This window comes from Nilaparvata lugens, chromosome 2 (assembly GCF_014356525.2).
Source record: "Nilaparvata lugens isolate BPH chromosome 2, ASM1435652v1, whole genome shotgun sequence".
In the NCBI taxonomy this organism is placed as follows: Eukaryota; Metazoa; Arthropoda; class Insecta; order Hemiptera; family Delphacidae; genus Nilaparvata; species Nilaparvata lugens.
The window spans coordinates 92,986,882-93,010,254 of NC_052505.1; the positions used below are offsets into that span (position 1 = coordinate 92,986,882).

A 23,373-nucleotide genomic window follows, 5' to 3' on the forward strand; every position below is an offset into this window, starting at 1 on the left:
GTGTAGAAATATAATAAATTAATGCAGAGAATCGGCATCGCTATTCTTCTATCTTTAACCACTACCATTATAACGTGGATCTCACTATACGGTAGGACTATATATTATTATCAGTGGCGCCGACTGGGGAGTCAAGAGACTATTTCTGCCTCCCCACCTCAATAAAAAACCAGTTAAAAAAGGGTTTTCCTGTCAGAAAATGATAAAGAAACATGAAAGTTGAATTCGTCACCATCGATATAACCAGAGACAAGAAATGTAGGTTCTTATGCTACTTTATCTATGATATAACCCTCCCAGAGGGTAATTTTCCCAAAAGTAACTTTAGGTGTACCCTGGAGCTTCCCTCCAGGTCACCCTTATTTGCACCTTGAAAAATGCAGTTAATTACGGTACCGTATACAGTAAATCAATTATCTCTGTAACCATTCATAAAACAATTTCCATGATATGTCATTTGTTTTGAATGGGCTACAATATTATTGGTCCTATTGAGTTTCCCAATAAAACTAATATTTATTGTCTTGATAAAAAAATATACTGTATGCAAAAATGTTGTGTTTTTTCCGATTAACTTTTCAGAAAGTGATTTTATTGAAAATAGGTCGAATTATAGTCTAAATGTAACCCCTTTTATTGCAAATCCATTGAAGTATAAGTTAAGTATAAGTTAAGTAATAATAATAATAATAATAATATCGTGTGACCTAGCTGGCTCAGGTCTGGTGTCAGAGTTTTCAGGTCGCAACTGATCAATTTCAGGGCTTCTGACATGACCTAACGACTGCTTTTTAGGCAACCGGGACCGACGGCTTAACGTGTCTATACGACACACGGGAGTGGCCCGAGATAAATATCTTGCCCAGGCCGGGATTTGAACCCGGGCCTCTGAATCATGAAGTTAAGTATAAGTTAAATATAAGTTAAGTATAAGTTAAGTATAAGTTAAGTATAGTTAAGTATAAGTTAAGTATAAGTTAAGTATAAGTTAAGTATAAGTTAAGTATAGTTAAGTATAAGTTAAGTATAAGTTAAGTATAAGTTAAGTATAAGTTAAGTATAAGTTAAATATAAGTTAAGTATAAGTTAAGTATAAGTTAAGTATAAGTTAAGTATAAGTTAAGTATAAGTTAAGTATAGTTAAGTATAAGTTAAGTATAAGTTAAGTATAAGTTAAGTATAAGTTATGTATAAGCTAAGTGTAGTATATATAGTTCTGTATTAACGATTCGATTTAACGCTGTTGTGGAAGGTGAAACAGCCGACGTGGTAGGGATTGATCCCTACTCTTCCCCCACCACAAGTTCCTCCACCCGGTCGTCGACCGAGAGGTGCCGGGTTCGATTCCCGGTCTGAGCACACTTTTTTGGACAGTTTCATTCAACGAATTTCCTTATTATATAGTTCTGCGGTCAATATTTGCAGAGTTCTCAATATTTGCAGTAGCAGATGTCCTTTAATTCTATCTACTTGCATGGGATATTTTAATTGGTTATTATAATATTCCAGCAGTGGGTTACTGCAATGATACAATAATACATTGATACATACAATATCATTTTCAACTATGAATGATTGGGAAAGGAACAACCTATATGTAACCATATATAGCCTACAATTTAGTGAAAATTGAAATCCAGAGATGCAATAATAATTTTGGAAATAGGAGGTGAACTTTTCATGATTGAGAGCCTTGAGGAATTGAAAAGGAAGAGTGTCACAGAGGAATTATAGGAATTATTAAGAGGCTGTTCAACTTTGGCATTCAAATACGATGTGTTTGGCTATCACACTGATTGACTGCTTCCGCCAAAGACGGAATCGTCTTATCGTCACAAAGACTCAATTAACAGAGCCTACCCCAAACCCTCAATTTCACACCAGCATAGTGTGAGATAAGAATCAAGACTCTTTTATAGATTTACTGTAACTTGCTATCGGCTTGATAATAAGAAACACATAAATAGGAGTACCGAAAACTAGAGTACAGAACCGTATTGAAAAGAAAACGTTGAAAAGTGGTTGAAATTATAACGTTTAAGATAAGAGTTGTAGTACTGTATCAACGTTGAAAAGCCCTGTTTAAAAGTGATTAAAATTATAACATTGAAAAATTCAAACTCTAAAAATTATTCAATCTTAAAGCCTTTTAACGTTGAAAAACGTTTTGTTCTTCCTGAATTGAATAGCCCACAATACAAATTAAATAGAAGAAAAATAATTATCAGGTACCTAATCATCAGAGAATACGGATACTTAGGCCTAATAATTGGTACTCTAACATGAGAAATGAAATCTAGAAAATTATTATTATCGGCAATGAAATTCGGCAAAAATAATAGAGTGAGATTTAATCAGAAATCAAAGAGGTTCGGTTTGCGACTTTGACGCCTGTTTAAAGTATCAGAATCAATCAATATCCATGAGATAATATAGAGTACGGTACTCAATTTTAAAAATATAAAACACACGATTTGTTTTCGAGTACCGTACGGTACTGTAGACTACAATATTCAAGTTAACTCTGCAACCTCCCCCCCCCCAATCATAACATTAGAATCGAGCAGTGAAACTATAAGGAGCTGTACTGGAATAAATCTCAATTGAAAAGTAGTGTGCTTCGATTAAAATCTCATCTGACACAAGCAAATTGTTTGCACGCCACTATGAATGGAAAATTCTTGCTTTGATTCATCTGATGACATGATCAATGACTTATTATTTATGCTGTGATTTGCTCCTATATACTGGTAAACAAAAAATCTAGATGTAGGTTTAAAGTGATGATTTGGAAATTAAAAATAGAAAAAAACACACACACAACTGAATAGGGCATCTCCATTTTTGTCATTCTCAATTTCAAGGAATCTTTTGACAACATGATATTCCAACTAACAGTCTCCCGAATCTGCATGTATTGCTGATTTTCTTCCTTTTTTATTTATTTTTGATCTCTTGAGCTGTTTATAGAAACGTTTATTGTTCAATATATTTATGAATAATGAATTTATTGCCAAATACAAGAAATATTTTTACAAACAAAATAATCATTAAATTACTATAGTTTTTGACGTGACTGGAAAAAGAAGCCTTGATCTCCAGCCACGAGTTTAACTTTATTCTTTGACTTTGCTTTGCTACTGATAGGAATTTTCTTTGCTATTATTATTCTTATTTATTATACTATTATCTAGAGAACTCTTCCCTTTCCCTTCACACAGACTCGTCTATGTGGATAAAAAGATTTTCAATTTTGTTGTTAGATAGTATTTTCTCATTGTAATGTATTTGATTTGTGAATAAATTTTGATTTGGTTTGAGGTACGCTGGTACGGTTACAAATTCAATATTGAACTCTTTAGTACGGTACCGTACGGTACCGGTAACCTTCATTACTTGAATTTTGACTATTAGCAAGTAAATTGTTTTCTCTTATTCTACAAGGTTGCACAGAAAATATTATTTTTATGTTTGTAAAATTACATTATAGTACCCGTTTTAAAAAAACTTGATAATGATGTGAACATCAAAACTAGTTGTTTTAATTTGTTATTTTATATTAAAAACTTCTCTAAAAGGCTATTATGATGGTATTTTTATTTTACTAATAAGAAATTAAGTAGCCCTGAATTTATACATTTTAAGAAATTATTTTTATAGCCTACTCACACATTTCTATAGTCGTTTCTATTTTTGTTTGGGTACAACTACCTAACGAGTTTGATTAAAACCGCAGAAGTCTGACCGACTAGAAATTCAAGAGGCTATTGTAACTTTGGCCTTATCCGAAAATAACCTGCTCTTCATTTTATTTATTGCACAAGCGGTTAAGAGCACTCCAACAAGTGCTGTGTCCTCAAACCCACTTCTTTAATTTTCAATATAACAGCTCAATTTTCAAATTTTCAAATTCATTTTATTTCAAGAAAGTACATTTTACAATATATTCCCTGAAAATTACTCCCTCCAATATGGAACAAGTCCGTGTTTAGAGGAGGAGTCAATACAACAATAGGCACAATACAAGAAAGAAAAAGTTGACTTTCTTCTGCTGTAGTTTACAAGCATAAGCTATTCAAACATATTTACATACAACAATACTAACACATAAAACAATTGAAAGGAATATAATCTCAAATTCTTAGCCAATAGCTAATATAGAAAATAATTTTAGCCCAAATAGCATTTGAGAGGCGAAACATTTCAGCTCAAATAGCCTTTAAGATTGGCGACAGATTTTAGCCCTAAAAATTACAGAGCTCAAGTATGTTTTGGTACCTATATTTTTTGCAAATTTGTATTATTTCACAACTCCATATAGTTTATTATATTCTACTATGTCTATTGTTGTAAGCGAGGGTTCAACTGCACCCTTCCAAACCCAACTTGTAAATCTCAGCGATTTTCTCATAAGAGAGAAATATGTTCTCCAATGATTATAAATACAGTAATATATCTACCTAACTTCTGATTGATCCAAGTTATGAGTTATATTTTAATTTATAATCTGTAGGTTACTTGATATTTTACTTTTATATTTTAATTTATAATCTGTAGGTTACTTGAACTTCTTCTAATATAGGATATTATCATAGAATAGATATACTTGTCTATTCGTCTTTGGCTATTTGCAAATGTTCAATGTAAGTAACTAATTTATTCTCAAATTCCATAAACTATATCCTATATATAAAGTTATATAATTTATAGCATATCATATGAAGAGAAATGTATTTATTGGAAATGGAAAATATACATTGTGTTGTGTAGCCATCAAATTGTCTTTTTTTGTGACTACTCTTGAATAGAAATAAAAATATAAATCTATAAGTACCATTTTTTAAAATATTGATTACTAACGACAGGTTTCAATTTAAAAAAAGTGTACTTAGATTTGTATTTTTATTTTTATTGTGTTGTGTAGCCTACAATATATTCGGAGAATCTATTGCTGACACATATACAGTACGGTAGATCATATAATGTAGGAAATAATAAAAAATTATCCTTTATACTAATACTTGGTCCCGTTTCACAAAAGCATATTCAATTTGAATCATGATTTAAATGCCATGAGAACCATTCAGAGTTGTTTTTTAAGAGAATACTTCTCTTATTTCCTCTCGTGGCATTTAATCAGTTAAACAGTTATAAATTGAACAGGCTTCTGTGCAAACAAGCCTTAGTATTTTATTTGATCAGAGAAAATCAATAAAGCTACTGCTTACAAAATGAAACTAGCAAAAATGTGTTTATACTTTGAGAAAAAAATTGACCGAACGAAGTGAGGTCTAAGATTCAAGTCGACGGTTTGGTATTTCTCTTAATGTTTAAATGTTTGAATGTTTAAATGTTTATATGTTGCGCATTTACGGAGAAACGCGGTAATAGATTTTCATGAAATTTGACAGGTATGTTCCTTTTTTAATTGCGCGTCGACGTATATACAAGGTTTTTGGAAATTTTGCATTTCAAGGATAATATAAAAAGAAAAAGGAGCCTCCTTCATACGCCAATATTAGAGTAAAAATCAGACTATAGAATTACTAGCCGTCAGGCTCGCTTCGCTCGCCATATCCGTATAGCCAGGGGGCTCCGCCCCCTGGACCCCCGACTGGATCGTCCAAGAATGAGTTCGCTCGCCTGCATTTTTTATTTGAGCATTTTTATCATATGTTAGGACGATCCAGTCGGGGGTCCAGACTAAACGGATATGGCGAGCGAAGCGAGCCTGACGGCTAGTAATATAATATTCCCAGGAATAGCTCTGATTGAAGTAGCAGTGCCCAATCAATTTTTCCGCGATAAATGCATTTCAATCTTTAACTTGGTGCCAACCTAACAAAGTCAACTCAACTTAATGCCAACCTGACAAAATTATTAATTCAGTTACCAGTTAACAACTGTTTCGAAGAGTTACTCTCTCTAGATTTTAGTTCTATATTAACATATGGTATGGACATTTTCCATTTTCCAATTATAATTAAGAGAATAAGAAGAATATACATGCTAAAAGACGAACTTTAAACCCTTAAAAACCACCCTTAGAGTTAAAATATTGCCAAAAGATTTCTTAGTGCGCCTCTAAAGGGCCAACTGAACATACCTACCAAATTTTAACGTTTTTGGTCCGGTAGATTTTTAGTTCTGCGAAAGAGTTAGTGAGTGAGTCAGTCAGTCAGTCAATCAGTCATTCAGTGAGTGAGTGCCATTTCGCTTTTATATATATATATAGATTCATCATAAATCAGCTGACAAGTGATTACACAGATGTGTGGAGAAGCCAGTCTATTGCTGTATTCCCATAAGATCTATAGTTTCAATCAGGTACTTGTGGATGAGAATACTGCGTGAGGTCTACTGTTCACAGAACTACTAGTGTTAATGTTAAACAAAATATATATGTTGACAAAAACAAAACAAAAAATAAATGTTATAAACAAATATATGTTTTTTTAAAGACAATACTTCTCTTATTGTTTCTCGTGTCATTCAATCTCAGTTATAAATTTAACAGGCTTCTGTGCAAACAAGCCTTCTTAGTATTTTATTTGATCAGAGAAAATCAATAAAGCTATTGCACACAAAATGAAACTAGCAAAAATGTGTTTATTCTTTGAGAAAAAAAAATTATGTTAAACAAAATATATATGTTAACAGAAACAAAAAATATATATGTTATAAACAAATATATGTTTTTTAAAGACAATACTTCTCTTATTGTTTCTCGTTCTCGTGTCATTTAAACTCAGTTATAAATTTAACAGGGTTTTGTGCAAACAAGCCTCAGTATTTGATTATTTGGTCAGAGAAAATCAATAAAACTAGGTACTGCTGCATACAAAATAAAACTAACAAAAATTTGTGCGCTCATTATTTAAACATGAAATGAAATTAATAATCTTACCAGTAGAATATATCAATATGTAATGAGCCAGATAAGCAAAAGGACGTGAGTGTTTTAGTGGTCACACTGAACAAAAAATACCGTACTATAACACCTATACATATACTGGCTAGGATAACGGTGTTACATACAACTTTGGCTTATTTCCAACTGCTAAATGATAACGAATTCCAACACATATTTGTCTACACACGTGTTCAAAACGTATTTACAATGAAAACATGCGTAGGCCTATATATTCAGAACTGTCCTCTCATTATTCAACTGAAAAGTGTTGAATAAATAGTATTTCTTGACTGTAGATTCTATTATGTATATTGGTACTTCAGTTCTTTGTGTCACTAAAAAGTTATTGAAAGCAAAGAATGAGCAGCCTACACAGGCGCGTGAAATTGCCTTCTAATTGATGATAATGATTTCAACAGAGTCAAATTTGAAGGTTGTAGCCTATATGTGTGTTTTTCTCAGGACAAAGAATAACCAAAATCTACAATGATTAAACGTTTATTTTCAACTACAATAATCATGAGAATGTAGTCTAATTGTCTCTTTTCTGTTTAGGTCTACTTGTAATATAAATAGAAATACAAATCTCTAAAATGGACTTGAAAATGGCATGAATGTCCGAAACATCTTGTGATAAAATAATTCAAAAAGGGTACTGACGAGATTTGTATTTCTATTCATATTTTTATGTAGTCTGATATACGAGGAGTAGTAAGTATAAAATCACTTCACTTGTGTGGGCTACTTTATTAAAATTAATAAAAACAATATAAAAACTAGTTGTTGAAATGTTTTCAAGTTTTAAATAAAAAGAGTATATTAATTCATCAATTTTTTGAGTTTGCTTTTCATACTTCTTTTAGCTGTATAATAATATAGCGGACACAGTAGGTACCTACATTTAATTATTATTCGCATTCATATGCAGTCATTTTTATTATTAGGTCATACACATATTAATTTCATGTGAAATCTGAGTACGTTGTGTGGAATAAGATCATGTTTACTATTTTTTCTCTAGAGAGCCACTATTCTATAATTTCTATACTCTGTAAATCTATCTAGTTTAGTGACAGCACTTTCACTTTTTATGTGCATATACGCTGTATTCAAATTTTTAAAATATCAAAATGTTCAATCTCAACTGAAACGATACATAATCAAAAAGGAAGTAACATTTATTATAGTTAGAATAAAGTAGAAATCTTCACACTTGAATCAATAAAAGAGGGACATTTATGATAAATTCCAGTTTGACTTTTTGATTTTCAAGTCAACTATTCCGCTACCTACCTATTCAAATTGAATAGCATTAGAAAATTTACTTCTATTTATGACGAAGAGCTGTGTACGATATTTTCATGTTGAAAAGTCATGAATTTTATTGCGGCTCTGTACTTGAAAATGGCCAAGTGCTCATCAAGGTCAGTAAAATCAATTTTAATATTTCAACAAAGTTGCAGATTAACAATGTAAGGTTCAATTTGGTAGGTCTAAACGAGACAAAGAGTCTTCTTATCTGTAGACTAAGCTGAATAGCTCTTGAAATGAGCTTTAAATAATTCAGATTTTTTATTGGCATTTGAATAAGCAGAAGGTTGATTAGTAGACGCATATCATAGAAATCCATAAAATGAGAAAACTAGTGGGATACTTGAAGAGAAAAATGCAGCACGTGTATTATTATAAGTTAGCATAATTATAATTACTTGGTTACTTGCACCTATAGTAGATTGGGCTTCATGCATTTTATATACCGGTATTATTACTGCGCAATGCATGATGCAGAACTCTATATAGTACCTACCTACGGATATTTCTCCTAGCGGCAGTCCAATAAATAAACAAACATTAAAACTTAAAGATCATATTCCAACTTGAACTGTATACAAAGTATCCTACCAAACACATAGAAGCTAGGAAACTAAGAGTACCTACAGAAAAATCTTCTTATTGCTAAAGTAAAATGTTATTACCGTAACCAACTATTTGTTATATATCATAATACAATTCATAACAAATCATCAATAATTATTAGAGTTGGAACTTTTGCGATAAGCTATGAACAAAGTTTAGAATGATCAAAAATAGGTCCGAAATTGTTGATAAGCAGGTCAATATATTTCTTTATGAATTCTTCAACAAAGATGAGAGCCCAATATAATTAACATTAACATCATACCATCTGGTTATTCCTATTATGAATTAATGAAAACGATAAGCGAATCGAATTAGAGTAGTTTGTATACTAATTGATTTAATCATTTGAACAATGATCGCGCGATGTGTTATCGAGTGGCGTGATGCATTTTTAGTAGGGCACAGCGTGTACTAAATCAGTTTTATGAAAGCAGGCTACTCGGTCAATTTGATAGTTATCATGTTTGGACAATGTCAGCAGCAGACCTATAAGTTACAATAATAGATTTTACTCATTAAAAAAACTAATATGTATAAAAAACTTTTTCTAGTAGGTGGTTTCTCCTATTAAAAAACCGGTGTTTCCTTCATGTATTGTTTTAATTGGATAATAATATTATTATTAAACGAAAATCCCAATTTAATGCCGAAGACTTCTGCTGCTGCAAATATTGACAACAGGGTAAACAGCTAGATGGAAATTCAATAAGCGCTACTATACAAAATTATTTTTCAGCCTGGGAATCGAACCCAGTACCCCCTAATTGCCGGTCAGGAATGCTTAACCTTACACCAAACTGACAATCTCTGGATAGCAGCGCTCATTTTATACAAAGCCATAGCGGTCAGCCAGTCTACAGATGGAAATAAATTGGAAGTTGCATTTGTTAAAATGCTAATTAATGAATAATTATTATTAAACGAAAATCCCAATTAAATTTTAGTAAAGTGAAATCATAACCCTATTTTGGACTTTTAAAATGTTACCTATCTAAATGTGGGAGAGGAATAGTACAAGGGTTTCCATCATGTATTGTTTTAATTGTATAATTCATATTATTATTATTATTATTATTATTATTATTAGCCGTCAAGCTCCCAGATGAAGACGCTGAGCAAAATTTGGTTCATTTTTGTTTTTCTTGTTCTTTTTATCAATCCACCAGTTTTTCATTTTCAGTGAGAACTCCGCTTTCCTTGCTTCACCCATTTTGTTCCACTCTTGGGCACAGTCTCTCTGGTTTAACTTCCCATTTTCAACCTTTCTCTGAAACTGTTCCTGTTTGTATATTTCATCATTGTTAATGTTAGCAAGTATAATAATAATTAATAATAAATAATTAATTAATATTAGAATAATTAGTAATAATTCATATTATTATTAAACGAAAATCCCAATTTAATGCCGAAGAATTCTGCAACTGCAAATATTGACAACAGGGTAAACAGCTAAATGGGAATTCGATGAGCGCTACTATACAAAATTATTTTTCAGCCTGGGAATCGAACCCAGTACCCCCTAAAATTGCCGGTCAGGAATGCTTAACCTTACACCAAACTGACAATCTCTGGATAGCAGCGCTCATTTTATACAAAGCCATAGCGGCCAGCCAGTCTACAGATGGAAATAAATTGGAAGTTGCATTTGTTCAAATGCTAATTAATGAATAATTATTATTAAACGAAAATCCCAATTAAATTTTAGTAAAGTGAAATCATAACCCTATTTTGGACTTTTAAAATGTTACCCATCTAAATGTGGGAGAGAAATAGTACAAGGGTTTCCATCATGTATTGTTTTAATTGTATAATTAATATTATTATTAAACAAAAATCCCGATCTAATGCCGAAGACTTCTGCTACTGCAAATATTGACAACAGGGTAAACAGCTAAATGGGAATTCGATGAGCGCTACTATACAAAAATTATTTGTCAGCCCGGGAATGATTTTTTGTTCCCGGGTTGACAAATAATTTTGATGTAGTAGCGCACATCGAATTCCCATCTAGCTGTTTACCCTGTTGTCAATATTTGCATCAGCAGAAGTCTTCGGGGTGATTTACAGCATTTAATTGGGATTTACGTTCAATAATAATAATTATTATTATTCATTAAATAGCATTTTAACAAATGCAATTTCTAATTTATTTCCATCTGCAGTTTTAATCTGAGATAAATAGCACAAGGGTATCTTTTTTCTCCCAATCATTTTGATGATGTAATTTTTTGTAAAAATAGAGAGTGTATTATCTGATTTTTAATCTCCATAGCGTATTAAAAATATATTAAGCTTCAATTTTTTATGTTTGTTATAGAAAATGTACCTATGTTTTTTGGAGTAGCTTATTGAAATGACTATTTTGAAGAAAATAATTTTACCGTACCGTAAGTAATCACATGGTGGGTTAAGTTGGAGAGGGGGCTCTTTTATTGCCTCAACTTCGCAAACATCACTTTCAATTTCACCAAATTTTCAATTTTTCAAGTTTATAAACTATAAACTGAGTTAGAATGGGAAATGACATTGGGTAATACGGCGAGGCAGAACATCCCAAAGGATTTCTCTGTCCATAAAAGTCATATGAATGAGTAACTGAGTAATGTTGCAAAGTGCAAATAAAAAGGCATCCATCTATCAGTCTATTTTATACTTTATTAGCTTGAAACAAATTCAAAGAGCTACAGATTTATACATAAATATATTATATTGGCTTGAAAAAAATCTAAAGAGCTGCAGATTCATACTTGAAATATATTATATTGGCTTGAAGAAAAAAATCTAAAGAGCTACAGATTCATACTTGAAATATATTATATTGGCTTGAAAAAAATCTAAAGAGCTACAGATTCATACTTGAAATATATTATATTGGCTTGAAAAAAATCTAAAGAGCTACAGATTCATACTTAAATATATTTTATTGGCTCAAAACAAATCTAAAGAGCTATAAATCTATACTTATTATATTGGCTTGAAACAAATCTATAGAGCTACAGATTAAATTGAAAATATCGATCAACACTTATACTGAATTTGGTTGAAGTGTTAGCATTTAATAATACGGTATATTAGAGTGTGAAGACAACTAACTGCACTGTTTTCAATATTCAATTAACGAGAGATTGGAGAGCCAATACCATTCAAACTGGCCTGAATGACTTTTGAACTCGCTACCATAGAGCCTTTCGAATATAAGGTCGTTTACTACGTACCGTTCATGAAAAGTATTAATTTCTCCTTTAACATAAAGTTCTATGTACAGTATCAAGTTTTATATAAAGTGAGACCATTTCAAAATTTACTTTATCAACTTTGATATTCTACTGATTATTAGTAAATGTTACTAATATCAATGTTTTGTGAACCATTATAATAATTATGTAGGCCTGTTGATCATTACAGTCAACTATTTAGGAATTCATCTAGAATATATTTATATCATACCACTGTTTATATAGTGGGGCCACATTTTCTTAGATCAGCAAATAATCAACCAATTGTATTAATACTTTATAAATAATATTGTAGCTTTTATGCTTTTTGTAATCATGTTTATATTTTGAATAAACTCCTCTGGTCGTGTTGTACCCTCGACCAGAGAGATTATTATTAATAACAGGCTACGATAGAGCCAATATTGACGTGTGTATCTGAGTTGTGGGTCCTGGATCAAAGATGACATTGTGCAAAATTGCTTGTTGGGGAAATGAGGTATTGGAGAAGATATGCAGCCTTCCCACTATTAGATAATAAAGTGATAAAAGAGCAGATGAATTTATAATAAACTATACCGTACTAAGTTACATTGGTACTGCTATAAACGGTCATCTAAACCAAATGTATACGGATAGAATATCATTGAGAGTCTTTGAATGGACTCCAAACCAGCATCAAAAGCGGGATAGGCCTAGGAAAATATGGATGGCCAATTTTTGACAAGAGATGGAAAGAAGAGGTTTGCGAGAGGATGACTGGAGATACAAGGAGCGATGGTGGAGGGGATGCGAGAAGGGATTCTAAGTTGCAAAACTTGTAAAAAAATCTAGAACAAAATTGAACCAACTCATTAATGGGGAAAATTATTTGTGGACCACTTTATAGACAGTTTTGTTTGTTTTTGCTTGTAGTATATTGGGGTCATACCGTGTATATTATATTGGGGTAACACTCTTTGGAACAGACACTGTTGTTTTTAAACATTGATCCATCAACTGTTCAAAAATTCTCACTTCAATCTCAACGTGAGAAAATATAACTGATTTTGCATAAACTAAAATTGATAATTATATTAACTAGAATCACATACATAGTAGACTTCATGCTTTTATATTATAACTCACAGATGATTGGTTATAAACTTGAAGTACAAAATTTATTGTACAAACTCAAACAATGCTAATAAAGAGGTATCTGTTTACATGCAGTCACGTAATTTATTTATTATTTAAATAAAATTGATTTTAAAATCATTTTCTTGAAATTAATTTTTAATTTGGAAACAACTGCTAATTAAAATCTTTCTTTAGAAGGGTATGGAACTAGAAGAAATATAAATATAAATTATCCAAAATGATTGATAACACTGTACCTACTTATAAATAATATTACATAGCAACTGTTGGTCTCAAATACTGAATAAAATTATTACTTACATTATTTATAGAAACTTTCTATTTTTCCTTCATGCTCAAACTATTGTGTGTCTACTTCGCGCTCATTTTAATGCAGTTTGTTTAAAATTGTAAGCACATGTCAACTGTATACGGTGAATGAAACTGAATGCGACTGAAATGAACTGATATTTCTCTCGCACCATGACAGCTTATCTTCTATTATCACGCATGCTCAGTTGATAGCAAAAGCAGCTTATTTTGGTCTACCACTACATCCGCGGCTCTATTTTGACGCATGCGTAAATTGTACTACGGTACTGAAAAAAGCATGGGTGAAACGCATGAGTAAACACATGGAAAGAGTATGTAAATACAGTACAGAAAGGCGATATCTGTTATCTTTACCAGTATAGTAATCAAAGTACCGTAGAGACGTTTCCTTTTGTCTTTTACTTTGCTTTCTAGGGTGAAAGTGGAATGACAACTTTAGTTCGAGAGATATTAAATTCTCAGCGGATTTTTCTTCTCCAATAATTCATGTAGAGGTACTTATGGGAACACAAATTCATTGCTTATTTGCCTTTTTATAATCTGTTGCAATTTATATTTATTTTTTAAATCGGATTTAGAAAAAATTGTAGGCCCACATTTTTGTACGCCTTCTAGAAAAAATATGACAGTTAAGCAACGTTTACACCAAAGTTATTAATAAGATGTTAATAACTTAATCCTTATAGATTCTATTAGATTGAGCATAACTTATCATACACATGATGAACATATGTGTTTGTCAATTTCCGTTCAATATTAATATTTTGTTAATAACTTTGGTGTCAATGCAGCTTAAGTGATTGAAAAAGTATCATGAAAGATTATGAAATATATAAACTTCATGCGACTCCCGTTGTAAGGTTGACCACTTTGAAGACCGAACAACTCTAAAATTATTATAATCTATGAGTTGAAAAACTGATTTCCCGTGGTTTGGAACCTCCTACAGCTGCAGTTCCACTCAATGTACCTAGGATACATTCTAGGTATTATGGGTCCACTCATCTCTCACAATTTTACTATCCGACTCATCACCCGCACCTGTGGGCATTATCCTTCAAATTTATAATAATAGTATAAATGAAATGAATAAAATTGCTGAACAAAATAAAACATGAAAGAAACAATACACAATCTATAATGATTGTGTGATTATTATACCGTATATAGTCATTGAGAAATTCGTCTTAGGGTTAATTCTTAAAACATTTCTCTTCCAAGTGCAATATTTTATTATAGAGCTTAGCATTGATAATTTTATCAGGTTTAGGGTTTAGGCTTCTTGAGAAATAATCCACAAATTCAATCTATTCTATTTCTATATCTAATAGACCAATTGTTATAAGAATAATTCAAAAGTGGTCTACCAGACCCAAAACCACAAGATACAGATATGTTACAAGTTTGTCACTTCACCAGTTGAAGGATAGAAAATATTTATTATATTTCACGCATCAAGACTTCTGAACTACCAAACTGATTAACTCGACATGAAAGATACTGAATTCGTCATTTTATTCTTGATTAAGAATAAATTAAAATGATAAAACTTGTTTATCAAGTTAATCATTTTTGATAATTAAAACAAACTTACTAAATATTTTTGATTCAAAGTTTTCTCAACGATAAAAGCCTAATCAAATAATTTCGATACAAACTGCATGAAACTCTTGGTCTTGGGGTATAGTGAGACTTGTGTGTGAAACATGAAAGGTTGTAAGTTCCAGTCCAAACATTCATTTTTTTGCTGAGAATTTACAACTTCAATAAAGATTGTCCACGTAGTTCTCAGTTCTGGAAAAAATAGTCCAGACAATAAATGCTCAAAAAAGGGTATAGAGGGAAAAGTTTGGAAGACCCCGCAGTTCTCTTCAGGGTATAGTAAAGAGGTAAACATATCAAACGTCCCTACCCCTACCTCTTATGCTAAGGGGTGGGGGTGGTTCAAAGCAGGGTCCTTTCCCTCTACAACCCTTCGTTGACTGAACTAAAACACCCATGTTAATCATCAAATAATATACATTTTTTGAAATTATTTTTTCTATTGTTGTCAAGTGTTTTGATAGGATAATGCTTATAATTTTTAGCATGGAACTAATTTATGAAGATGTAATTCAGTATATTTGTATTGGTCAGATTTTCACAATCACTTGCCAGGTTGCCACAGTCCTTGGGTGCGGTATAATGCGGGTTACATAGCTTTTATAAAAACCTTTCTCACATAGCTATGCTCCACTATATGCATTTACACACTCAATTCAGTAATATGAATCAATTTACTTGTAAAAATAACAACTATTGTTATTAGAACAGCTATTTATATAAATAAAACAATTTTATTTTAGAGTAGGCCTAAAATTAAAAAAAAAGTTTTGTTCAATATTGGGTAGGTAGCCTACGGTACTGTAAAGATAGTGTAAAATACTGCAATAATAATATATTATCAGAGGAAGTTGTGTACAATATTTCATAGGTGAACATAATATCATGATTGTGGCTCACAATAGTTTCTATAATAGTGTTAGTTTTATCTTTATATAAAAAAATATTTAATGATAACATACGCGCAGCAAGTGAGAGTAGGCCTCAATATTTTTTAAATCTCCGTTAACAAAGCGCCAAAATGTTGCTTCCAGTACAGCCAACCAACAACAGTGCTTCATCAAACCATAACTCATCCTACAAGGAATAATTCAGCTTATATGAAAGTATTTTGATTAAATCAGAAAAGATTAAATAATAGAAAGTATGGATACACTTTGAAAATTCAGTAAATTATTGCTCAATTCTTATGTTTGCTATTCTGATTTTGACTACTAACCTCTTCATCATCATCATAAATTCATCGAACATCGATATTTGAGTTGAGACACGACAAATTTAGATTGTGATGTGGGATGGTCAAACTCTTTAAAAATGTCAATTTTGTATAATTTTATTTAAGTTTTTATAAATCCTATTAGTGATTAGAAACCACAGGTGAGTAATATAACGTTTTTAAACATATTCTAGAGAAAACGCGCATTGAAGTAAAACTGAGCAGGAACTCAATAACTTCATTGTGTAGGTTAGCTGTCAAATTTGTATATTAAATTAATGAGTTATCAATACTGACCAAATTTAGCTGTCCGAATAGAGTTAGATCTTATCATTTCATAATAAACTATAAAAACCAATATAGAAGTATGAAAAATATTTTTGATAAACGACTCAGAAAAAAATGGATGGCTCTAGGAACAGGAAGAAACTTTGATTAACTTGGTAAAAATTCAACAAGAAGCACCAACTTCAGTTATTAGTGATATATTATTACGGTAATTAATTTCTTGATTCCTTCTTCTACATCCATGTCTAGTTATCTGGATAGATGGCATCAGAAAAACGAGACGACAGATCAAACTATACTGTTCTTGTTCGCATAAAACTATTATTCTACTGAGTAGAATGAATTTCTCTTCAGCCAGATCTAAAAGAAACACCCTGCAAGTTCTCAGCACTAACAGGCAGATCGTTGTATAGGCACAGTGCAAAGATAAGGAAGGATTCCTTTCTCTTGTTGGCTCTGTAGCGCGGTATCTTAATTTCAAGTCTCCGCCTTGTAGCGTGAGCATGAAGATCAGCACTCGGCAAATGACTGCCCTCGGTGTCCAAGACATGCGACAGACTAGACAGTATATTTTGGTTGAAGACCAAAAGAATTTCCAGTTCAACAAAGATTGGTTTACATTGCTCTCAATGCCCTGCTGAGGTGGTCACTCGAAGAGCTTTCATCTGGAGCATCAGCACACTTGTCTCAAAACGTGGTCCTTTTGTCTTGTATTATAAGTGTGAGTTTCAGAGATTTCATGATATAAATTAGTATTGCTCTTGAAAAAAACTAAATTATAAAAAATGTACAGACATGGCAAAGTCATTATTTTGTTTTCGGGGAAAATATTCCTACAAGTTTCATTATAACTCAGATCAAATATTATTCTCACTGCCAAATGAAGGAATTTTTAGCTGAAGGTGAGTTTCCCCACAGTTCAACACCGTAAATGAGATGTGCATGGAACAGACCATGATAGATCATTACAATGACATTTAAACTCACACAAGCCTTCAATTTTCTCAAGAGTAAATTCAACTGTCTGACCTCTGTTTGTGGTGTCATCCGCAAACATCAGGACCAAGATCATTGATTAAGACCAGAAGGGGGCCAATCACCAATCCCTGTGGCACGCCATCATCAACCTGCATAGGCTGTGAGAGAGCACCTCCAATGGATATGATCTGCTTCCTTCCAATCAAGTAGGATAAGAGGGTCACAAGCAACTCACTACCAAGACCATACCACATAATAGATACAGAATGGAACCTGTCAATCAAACGCTTATCCTACCAATGCTTTTTACATGGCACAAATATTAGACACGTCACGTGATCTTAGGAAGTTCCAATCCTGGTCTTCTGATTGGCTTGCGGCAGTGAACGAGATCAATTGATCCGGATCAGTAAAGTGATCCGAACCTCTCATCAATACTATTAAAATGCGGAGCTTCCTAACAAGATGGCGGATTTTTGCGCCAGGGTACTAGCCGAGTTTCCATACTGTATGTATACTGTGACCATACCTGGCAAGCTTCTCTAGAAGGATTCCATGACGTACACTATCAAAGACCTTGCTCAGATCAGCAAGGAACAGGTGCTGATTCCTCTCCTCAAAGCCTAACGATATAATCAATAATTTCTGAGGCAGCTGTGAATGTAGATCTTCCATCTGGAAATTGGACTTTATGCGTGGCTTGCCAGCCCGTTTACGCTTACCAGGTGTTGAGACTCGGTGACACAACACTGGATCCTTATTCCTTGAGAGTCCTGGTCTGGGATCCTGGGACTGTGAGACTACTTCCTTGATGGTCAAAGACTGTGTTGGCTCTTCTACAACCATATCAATGGGGGGTGGTACTAACTTTTCACATCACTCTCGGAGCTACCACTTGTATTGGTGGCTGGGGCATGAATCGTGGCCTGCCGTTCATACTCAGTCATCTCATCCCTGTGATCCATCACAATGTTGCCCCAGGATTCTTGCCTTGGAATATATGACATCTCTGCCTTTCTATCAATCAAGGCATTGGGTTCGACTCTGTTCAAACCAAACTGCATGAATATCCTTTTGTCGCGATCCTTGTTGTCCTGAGATTCGGATTGTACAGCTGATATTGTTGGGACTGCTGTTGTCTTAGTCCCCAATAAGAGAGATCGCGACATTATTAGTGGACTTGTAGGATTCAGTTGGGGAGGATCCCACTCTACCTCTCTCGTGAATGTGTGAATATTCACCCTGTTTTCACGCATAAATTCCATGCCTAATAGCAACTCTTGTCCAAGTCCATCCAGTATAGACGCCACTAGTGGAACTGTGATTTGTCCTATAGTGACATTAGTTGTCAGCTTCCCATTTAATGGGGTAGATCGTCCATCAGCTAATATTGCGTGGTGATGAGTTGGTACCTTCCTTATCATCCCTATTTTTGGAGAACTTCATAAACCTCATTACTCATATAATTAGCTTCAGCGCCACTATCTAGCAATGCCCGACACTTTTTACCTCCGATTGTCACAGTAATGAATAGTCTGTTGTCCCTTGATGACTCTTCAATCACAGGAATCCTGTGTGCCGTTCGCATCACTGCTGTCTTGTTCGGAGTTTTATTCTCCTTCTGCACATCACAGACACATATCAGTGCTCTCTTTCCGCTCCTTTTACATGGTGGAATATCGGGACAGTGTGATCTCCAGTGCCCCGGTCTCTTGTATTGCCCACACATGGGTTCAGACTCACTAAGAGATGGTCTGTTACTAGTAGGGGTTATAACTGTCTTAACCTTGAGCCTTTTAATATTTTTCGTATCCTCAATCATGTGAACTCTCAAATTCTGTCTATTCTGTTTCTCCTCTGCTTTTATTTGTTCATACTCCCTCGCGAATTTTTCCAATTCGTTGATACTATGAACATCTGATTGCCGAATATACAATTTGTACCGTGGGAGGAGATTCTTATACACTCTCTGTAATTTATTTTCGTCTGTAAAACCTCCTCGACGTCTCATGAGTGTCAGTACATCTTCGAGAAATTCGTCAAACGATTCACCTTCCTTTTGCTTCCTTGCCTGAATTAGATTCTGGAGGTCCTCCTCATAGGTAAGTGGGTAGTAGCGTGATCTGAAATCTGTCACGAAATTGTCCATGATCTCCATTGGTCACGACGATTACGCATCCATAGGGTAGCTTTACCAACTAGTAATTCAGGAAGGGCAACTAGTAGTTGGTTGCCAGTGAGCCCATAGGCTTGTTGTAGCTCGTCTAGCCTTTCTAAGAAGCTGGGAGCATCTGATTGGCCGTCGAATGACAGTCTCCAGCTTCTTACTTTGTCACATACCGCCCCTGGGTCCATGAGGGGGATTGTGTGAATGTTGGTTCCAACTTCAGCATGAGTACCTGTTGCTGAGTGTCCAGATCCCCCACTGCTTCTGCTCACTATTCCGGGCCTTAGGCTGGGATAACGTACAGCTATCTTCTTATGTTGTTCTACTAACAACCTTCTCAACTCAGCAAGTGTTCCAGATGACACTATGCCCCAATCTTGTAGAAGATTGAACGCTTCTTCCTTTTTCAATTTATAGATCCAGGAAACTCTGGGGTCGGCTCTGTTCAAACCAAACTGTATGAATATCCTTTTGTCGCGATCCTTGTTGTCCTGAGATTCGGATTGTACAGCTGATATTGTTGGGACTGCTGTTGTCTTAGTCCCCAATAAGAGAGATCGCGACATTATTAGTGGACTTGTAGGATTCAGTTGGGGAGGATCCCACTCTACCTCTCTCGTGAATGTGTGAATATTCACCCTGTTTTCACGCATAAATTCCATGCCTAATAGCAACTCTTGTCCAAGTCCATCCAGTATAGACGCCACTAGTGGAACTGTGATTTGTCCTATAGTGACATTAGTTGTCAGCTTCCCATTTAATGGGGTAGATCGTCCATCAGCTAATATTGCGTGGTGATGAGTTGGTACCTTCCTTATCATCCCTATTTTTGGAGAACTTCATAAACCTCATTACTCATATAATTAGCTTCAGCGCCACTATCTAGCAATGCCCGACACTTTTTACCTCCGATTGTCACAGTAATGAATAGTCTGTTGTCCCTTGATGACTCTTCAATCACAGGAATCCTGTGTGCCGTTCGCATCACTGCTGTCTTGTTCGGAGTTTTATTCTCCTTCTGCACATCACAGACACATATCAGTGCTCTCTTTCCGCTCCTTTTACATGGTGGAATATCGGGACAGTGTGATCTCCAGTGCCCCGGTCTCTTGTATTGCCCACACATGGGTTCAGACTCACTAAGAGATGGTCTGTTACTAGTAGGGGTTATAACTGTCTTAACCTTGAGCCTTTTAATATTTTTCGTATCCTCAATCATGTGAACTCTCAAATTCTGTCTATTCTGTTTCTCCTCTGCTTTTATTTGTTCATACTCCCTCGCGAATTTTTCCAATTCGTTGATACTATGAACATCTGATTGCCGAATATACAATTTGTACCGTGGGAGGAGATTCTTATACACTCTCTGTAATTTATTTCGTCTGTAAAACCTCCTCGACGTCTCATGAGTGTCAGTACATCTTCGAGAAATTCGTCAAACGATTCACCTTCCTTTTGCTTCCTTGCCTGAATTAGATTCTGGAGGTCCTCCTCATAGGTAAGTGGGTAGTAGCGTGATCTGAAATCTGTCACGAAATTGTCCATGATCTCCATTGGTCACGACGATTACGCATCCATAGGGTAGCTTTACCAACTAGTAATTCAGGAAGGGCAACTAGTAGTTGGTTGCCAGTGAGCCCATAGGCTTGTTGTAGCTCGTCTAGCCTTTCTAAGAAGCTGGGAGCATCTGATTGGCCGTCGAATGACAGTCTCCAGCTTCTTACTTTGTCACATACCGCCCTGGGTCCATGAGGGGGATTGTGTGAATGTTGGTTCCAACTTCAGCATGAGTACCTGTTGCTGAGTGTCCAGATCCCCCACTGCTTCTGCTCACTATTCCGGGCCTTAGGCTGGGATAACGTACAGCTATCTTCTTATGTTGTTCTACTAACAACCTTCTCAACTCAGCAAGTGTTCCAGATGACACTATGCCCCAATCTTGTAGAAGATTGAACGCTTCTTCCTTTTTCAATTTATAGATCCAGGAAACTCTGGGGTCGGCTATCACCTCGGGGTTTACGTCCTCAACTGACTGATCCTTTGTCAGCTCCTGATGTGGAGCATCTGAATCAGACTCGCCCTGTTCACTCATGATGATTCTTACTTCGTTGCCTCGTGCCCACGTTGGGCGCCAATCTATCACGTACACCCTGAGTAGCTTCAGAGGTGGGTGATTGATACCCAGGTGTTGCTCCTGGATGACTTCGCTCAGTCGTAATGTGGGCGGGGTAAGGAGGCAAGTCGAAGTTCCTCTTCCTTCTTCTTTGTGCCTCAGCTGGCGTGAACAGCACCTCCTGGTGCTTCTGACGGCGTGAAGGTCGCTCTCTTCTCTGATGACACCACTTTGATGTAATTTTGTATCGGCCTTACGGCCTCGGTCCGCTCCAGTGAAGTAGGAAAAGGAAGGACAGACAGGATAGGGACGGCAGACAACGGTCCGCTGTGCCCTGGGGAGAAGGAAGAATAGGGACGGCAGACAACGGTCCGCTGTGCCCTGGGTAGATGGGAGGACAGGGACGGCAGACAACGGTCCGCTGTGCCCTAGGAGATGGAAGGTTAGGGACGTACGGCAGCCAACGGGCCGCTGTACCAGGGCAGGAGGTCGGGGACGTACGGCAGCCAACGGGCCGCTGTACCAGGAGCAGGAAGGTTGTGAGCGGAATGCTGTGGTCTGGGGCTCGTCCGGCGTTTAAATACTCCCCCAAAGTGGAGGGGATGGAGTTGAGCCACCGCCAGAGGCGGTGGAATCATCTCGATGCGCGGAAGATGGTGCGCCATCGGTACCTTCCTTATTTCCGCGGTCGGCTAGCTTTGCTGATAGCCGAGCGTCTTTCAATAATATAATTTATTATTTTCTCGTCACAATTTTACTTTGTGACACCCCACTCCTACTTGGGGGGGGGGGGGGGGTTCGGAGCCCTCTATGGCACCACCTTAAATGGCGTGAGCCATCTAGGCATCACCTTAAGAGAGGTGTACACCTCCCAGGCATCACCTTTAGAGGTGTATGCCACTCACTATGATCATCATCTACACCCGGTCCACCAGGTACATATTTACATCGTCCATCTGGAAATTGGACTTTATGCGTGGCTTGCCAGCCCGTTTACGCTTACCAGGTGTTGAGACTCGGTGACACAACACTGGATCCTTATTCCTTGAGAGTCCTGGTCTGGGATCCTGGGACTGTGAGACTACTTCCTTGATGGTCAAAGACTGTGTTGGCTCTTCTACAACCATATCAATGGGGGGTGGTACTAACTTTTCCACATCACTCTCGGAGCTACCACTTGTATTGGTGGCTGGGGCATGAATCGTGGCCTGCCGTTCATACTCAGTCATCTCATCCCTGTGATCCATCACAATGTTGCCCCAGGATTCTTGCCTTGGAATATATGACATCTCTGCCTTTCTATCAATCAAGGCATTGGGTTCGACTCTGTTCAAACCAAACTGTATGAATATCCTTTGTCGCGATCCTTGTTGTCCTGAGATTCGGATTGTACAGCTGATATTGTTGGGACTGCTGTTGTCTTAGTCCCCAATAAGAGAGATCGCGACATTATTAGTGGACTTGTAGGATTCAGTTGGGGAGGATCCCACTCTACCTCTCTCGTGAATG

The 23,373-nt window shown here is 35.4% G+C and overlaps 1 protein-coding gene across 1 annotated transcript in view; it reads left to right on the top strand.

Moving 5' to 3' along the window:
- Nucleotides 1-16,349: 16,349 nt before the first annotated feature.
- The window catches only part of LOC111053886 (intersectin-1), a 114,171-nt gene continuing 107,147 nt past the window's right edge, over nt 16,350-23,373 (top strand). Inside the window, 1 exon segment of the mRNA XM_039420265.1 lies at nt 16,350-16,479. The gene's annotated coding sequence lies outside the window, so the exon portion shown is untranslated.